Source organism: Dermochelys coriacea, chromosome 6, assembly GCF_009764565.3.
Source record: "Dermochelys coriacea isolate rDerCor1 chromosome 6, rDerCor1.pri.v4, whole genome shotgun sequence".
Taxonomy (NCBI): domain Eukaryota; kingdom Metazoa; phylum Chordata; order Testudines; family Dermochelyidae; genus Dermochelys; species Dermochelys coriacea.
The window spans coordinates 28952585-28958827 of NC_050073.1; the positions used below are offsets into that span (position 1 = coordinate 28952585).

Sequence of the window (6243 nt, forward strand, 5' to 3'; positions counted from 1 at the left end):
ACCAGACAACTTGCGAGCCGCCGCACTGGCGGCTCCAGTCCCGGGGAACTCGGCCCCGGCCGGACACTTACCCGCCGGCGCCGCTCGCCTGCCCTCGGGCCGCGGCCGCCCGGCTCCGCGCCGCGCGCTTCAGAAACTTTTCGCCCCGGCCCCCTGCCTGGGAACTGCTCGGGGGACAGGGGCCGCGCGGGGACAGCCGCCTCAGAGCGCGGAGCCGCTCCTACCCCGCCCTGCTGCCGGAGGGGCCGGACAGCGCCTCGCGGCGGCGTGGGGAGGAAGGAAAGACTCCCTCACTCAGAGCCACAGACGTACACGCACCCCACGACTGTGGAGCGGGGGAGACTCCCCCCGCACAGCCACTGCCCCCCCCAGCGCCACACTCAGCGCACAGTTACTGCCCCCCCCCCCCCAACGCCACACGCCTCTTCACAGATCCTGGCCTCTGGCCCACACGCACAGTTACTGCCCCCATACTCAGCGGGAGGAGGCCTCCCCCCCTCACAGCTGGATGAAGTTAATACCTAAAACGCATACGACATTGACATTTTGAGCTTGAGGTTGCCCCACTTCAAGTCAAGGGCAAAACTCTCAAGGGGGCCAGGCCCCCCTACCTGTCCCAGGGTCAGATCTTGCCCTCAGGGCGGTGCTGAACCCCTTGCCCTACTTGCCTTTGCTTAGCAAATGCAGTAGTTGAGGGTACTGTGTTTGAGAACTTGTGCAAATTAAAGGCCTGATGATGCAACAAATGATCCCATCAAAGGTAAGGGGACTAGACACTTCAACAGAAATTGTAGGATCATCCTTACAGTGTAATTTGTTTCAGAGTAGCAGGCGTGTTAGTCTGTATTCGCAAAAAGAAAAGCAGTACTGGTGGCACCTTAGAGACTAACAAATTTATTAGAGCATAAACTTTCGTGAGCTACAGCTCACTTCATCGGATGCATCCGATGAAGTGAGCTGTAGCTCACGAAAGCTTATGCTCTAATAAATTTGTTAGTCTCTAAAGTACCACAAGTAGTGTAATTTGTATTATTTTAAATACATTATCAAACCTACAATCTAGCTTTTAAAAGTAAAACAGAGTATATTAGACTGAATTATAAGCATATTTCAAGAGTCCTGAAATATTAGACATTTGTTAAAGTACTGTACTGTAAGAAAGAAAATAGAATCCAAGACAAGTTTACTATGTGCAAAAGCACTTTCTTATAGAACAAAATTGTATATAATTGGCACATGCTGGACTGCCTCCATGTGAATTAATGCACTCATATTATATGTACATGTGTACAATGGAGTATTCCTCTGAATTATTATAGGCAGAAGATATCACTGAAATAATAGATTGTGGTATTGTGACCTTTCACAAGATCCAAATCCTTGTCACCACTTTAGTAGGTAAAATACATTTACATTAGGTAAATATACTGTTCTAGATCTATCTGAGTAATAATTAATCTACAATCAGATAACGTATTGTGTAGTGTTGAGTAAAATCTACTATGGTAACAGCAGTGATTACACTATAATGTTTAATTGCTTAGTTGTTACAGATGACAGATCAAAACTAAATACCGTTGTCAGTATACTGTAACACTAGCAACTATTGCATTTGTCAGTTTATCTTTTGTATGCTACAGTTATGGTAAGCTAAAAAAATGGGTTGATGTATCAAAAAATTAAAAGAAATACCTTTATTCTTCTTGTCTATTCACTTTTAATTTTTAAAACATTTAAAAAACATTTAGCTTTGGAAAGTAGCTACACTGCATGTAGTAATTACTCTTCTTTAACAATGATTATTATAAATTGTGCATATGCTAGACTATTGGCACTTTCCTCCTCCTAACTCTTTTCTCACTGTGGTTTACATTTAGTGAAAGGGAAAGACTAATAACATTTTATACAGCTAAACAATCCAGGTACCATGGAGATAATTTCAGTATACATGTACCGCAATAGAAACTATACAAATTTTTCTACATGCAACTCAATCGTGATGCACAACATACCTTATACTCCAGTCCTTGGCCTATTTAAAACAGACAATGTCAATAACGTTAACTGGTGCAGTGGTTTTGTAACTAGAGCAAAAAGGTATTTAGGCCTGAGATCTCCAAGCATTTTTTCACTTGGGATCTATAAAAGATTTGAACGCAGAGGTGAAAAGTTCTTCAATTAGGTTAATCTGAATAAGGAAAATAACTTTATTTTTAAATTTTCAGAAGTGGTCTCTGTCAGATATTAATGGAAGGCAAATGTAGTACATTTGGAGTTAGAGGGAACGTTATTGTTTAGCCTAGAGAGGAACCAAATGAAATGTGAAGAGAACATTGCAGTTTTTTAGGAAGGGAGCATTTTAGTAAAACATTGCACAGAAAATTCATTTGTCCTCCCAATTGTTTCAAATTTGGAGACTAAATTGAATCATTAAAGTATGAAACAAAAGGATTTAGTCCAGCTTTTTATGTGCAAATCTCAACACAACCTTAACTGTGGAGTTGCTACTTCTATCTCTATTACACTGAGCTGAGATACAGTAGATTCTATTAATAATTCTCATCTGGAGGTTTTCGATTGTCTTACAGTGTAGGAATGCTGTGTAGTTATTGAACCATAACTGTGTATTCCCCATCTCCACCCCAACTTTGCATCAATCAATTCTGGGTGTCCAATTTGCATAATCATTGCACAGCTCTCTCTCTCAATAACCAAACAGTATGTCCTGTATATCCTGTCTGACTGGTATTATTAGCCAATCAGAAAGCAGAGATTTATATACTCACATTACAGTTATTTTTTTATTTTTAATAACAGCACTGAAAATATGTAAATTTCTCTACTCTAATCCCTCTCCTCTGATCATCTCTTCTAATCAGGATTCTTTAAGCTTTCTGCCAGCAACAATATCTCAACTTTTTTCTTCCTTTAGAGGAAACATCAATTCCAAAAGTCACATTAAAGAAAATAAGAATAACTACAAAGCTGTTAGAGAGCCCATTTTTGTTTTTTGTACTTCTTCCTTCTTTTATATAAAATTTAAATATTTTAAATTCCAGTCCAGTATTATAACAGCATCAACATACAACAAAGGATGCTTCCTCTTAGCTCAGTATTAACCATGGGCTAGATCCTGCAGCTGGATCCACTGCACTGCTGCACCCAGGTAGATACAGTTGTACTGCTTAGCCTAAAATCCTGGACTAGTGAACACTGGTCCACTTATAACCTTAGGCAACCTTGACACTAGGAGTAGCTACCTCCAGGTCTGCTTATAATAAACACTTTAGCCTTTGGCCAGAGCGTTTATTCAGACCCAGGGTAATTTATCTTATAAACAGTAAGTATTCTCAAGCTTCATAATATTCATTAAGAATGTCAAATATAATTGTATTTTATTAATCATTTGAGATCCTTTATTCATTGTATTAAGAAAGTGGCAATAGCAAACATGATCAACTACATTAGATTTTTACTGCTTTTATGGTACTGGCACTGTACATGTAATTATATTTCTACATTCTTTTACTCAGTTATTTTAGTCAGTGTTAAAAGTTTCAACTCTATGGGACACAAGGCTAAATTTAATATTTATCTGATAATCTACAGGTTGAAACTGCAACCTATAGAAATACTGCATCTTCATTTATCTGGTGATTGGTAAGAGCTTTTATGATTAAAAAAGCATATAGTGAACTAATGACATTTGCTTTCCCAGAGATGTTCACCACTTTGTGAGATGGTAAAACCACCTGGTACTAATCTCATAGCAACACTTACTCCTGCAGTAGCTCACAGCAGAAGAGAAAGCACCTTTGGGGCCTAAGGCACTAATAACTAAATGCAAATAATAACTACACACTCTCATTTGTGGATTTCTCAGTAAATATTCCCCATGCTAAAAATATTTATCTGTTTCACTTACATGGATACAAATATCTTAAGTGCAGATACTTGATTTTTTTTCCATTAAAACTTTCAAAAGAAAATCATATTTGACAGATTTTAACTGAAGGGAAGTCTATTTTAGATGAACATTTTTCACCAGCTCCTATTTTGATTGCTTTTTGCCTTGAGGGCATTATGAAATATACACCTAAGGCTATTGCACTTTATACTACCTAATGCAATGGTGGATTCCCTGGACATATTGGTTGGAAATGACTAACTTCTAATGTTGCTTCCCTTGTAAGGTATGAATATAAATTTTTGACCCTAAATAGATGATATAAAACTCTCTTTGCCCACCTTTTGTCCTGGAATATAAATATACACATTATAGTAAATGGATGCTGTCAGAAAAACTGACCAGTAGAATTCTTGCATTTCTATACAGTATATGACAATAGTTTCAATGAGTTTCTCTCATCATTTATTGCAAACAATCTTAAGTATTTTACCTGAACCATGCTCATAGAAGATATAAAGAGGCAAAGGTAAATATAATACTAAATTAATGAAGGGGCAACTAGAGCAGGAGAAGGAAACTACCACACTTAGGGTCCAATCTAATGCCTATTGAAGTCAATGGGAGTCTTTCCTTTGGGGGATCTTTTAAAGGGCCTGACATCTCCCATTGAAAGTAGAAGGACTCCCATTGACTTCAGAGAGAGTTGGATCAAGCCCTTAAAGAGAGAAATGATTCATCAAATCCTAAACTTGCTCTCTATGTAGAGTATTTAAAATATTGAAATTTTATATAACAGGAAGAACTACAAAAAAACCAACTATAAATGGAGACTAAAAGTGTTGATACATTCAGTACATATGCCAGCAATTTAAATTAGACTTCAGATATGCACCATTCAGTATCTGAGGTTTTAATTATTATTTAGCCTGAGGAGCATAATAGTTCAATTAATTCCCTCATATAAATTAATATTCACTGTTCCTTAAGAAGGCCAATTTGTTTTCTAAAAAAAGCAATACTCTCTTGAATCCAGCAACCTGTGTTCCCTGGGTACATTGTTATGTCAGCCCAGGAAGGACTGGGCCTTGGCCTGTAGTCCTCTGGTACTCACTGTGGATAACTCAGTTTATTACCTGCAGCTCTCTTCCCTCTGGGAGCTGTGAAGGTGGTACCTAGTGACCAGCCCGTCTTCTTAAAGCAAAGTATTGTTTATTTAAAACCAAACCATTTCAGAGAGAAGAGTCTCAAACAGTGAACAGACTAGATGCATGTCTAGCTTACCATCCCCTGGGAGTTTGGGATGGGCCCACCTACTTCAGACATTCTGGCAGGACCGACTTCTGCATCCCTATCAGATTGTTCTCTCCAGGAACCGCTCACTGATAGTAACCACATACCCAATTTTTGTAACCATTTAGTGTCCCTTTGATCTCTAGGCTCCCAGACTTGGCAAAGAGCAACATAATTTTGTCTGGAACCTGAAAGTAGCATCTTCACCACTATTAACCCTGCCATTATCTTATAATTGCCCCTTCTCCCCATGTTTTTGGGAGGCTGCTTATCTAAAGCTATTGTGTTGCTTTCCTGCTAGTTTTCCCAAAAAAACTTTAATGTAGATATGGCAGCATATACCCAGGGTCCCCGCAGGCTTATACTCTGGTTGTTAGCCCAGCTGCCACATCTACACTATTGTTACCCATGTGAGATAGATTAAAGCTAGTGCGGGTACGCCTACCTGTGCTACAATTACACCACTTGCAGTGTAGACATACCCACAATGACTATGTCACACAGCCAGCATGACCAGCAATGGCCTCCGTTCCTAGGGCATGAGGTATGTTAGGGTTGTGTTGTCAGTGGAAAGCATCATGGCCAAACTGTAGTATGTTTAGGCAGTTCATGCCACAGAAAGGCCACTTGGAGGAATAATTGCAGCTGGGAGTAACTGTAAGATGCTCTAAATTACATCAGGGTGAAATGAATTGGCCCCAGACAGCTCTAGAGATCAGAAAAGCACTGATAGTTTACAGCTATGACAGGCAATGTATTCTGGACTAGCCTCAGTTTCTGAATGGTTACAGTGTGTAACTATCCAGTCACCCAGATGCAACCCTGGGATTTAACAAAATACCCAAGCTGCAGATTTCTTCTTCAATCCTCAGTTTCTTTGTAGCTGCTTTAAAGGCAGCATAGCCAAACACAGAAGAGTTACCCAACATAATGCTCCAAGTCCCATGCCAGCTTCCTTTCTTGCAGCCAGCAAAGGGGGAAGGAGGCATGGCTGAGACTTCCTACGACCCAGCAATACATAGCTACTGAAACACCCTTTTGGG

At 39.8% G+C, this 6243-nt stretch overlaps 1 protein-coding gene across 6 annotated transcripts in view; it reads right to left on the minus strand.

Annotated features, from left to right (window-relative positions):
- Positions 1-279, minus strand: part of STK33 (serine/threonine kinase 33) — a 95901-nt gene extending 95622 nt beyond the window's left edge. For 3 of the 6 annotated variants that reach the window (XM_043516690.1, XM_043516691.1, XM_043516693.1), the window contains exon 1: positions 72-254. The gene's annotated coding sequence lies outside the window, so the exon portion shown is untranslated. Of the gene's footprint in view, positions 1-71 lie in introns of all 6 variants that reach the window. The other 3 variants (XM_043516695.1, XM_043516694.1, XM_043516697.1) reach the window with 2 other exon arrangements.
- Positions 280-6243: the final 5964 nt, after the last annotated feature.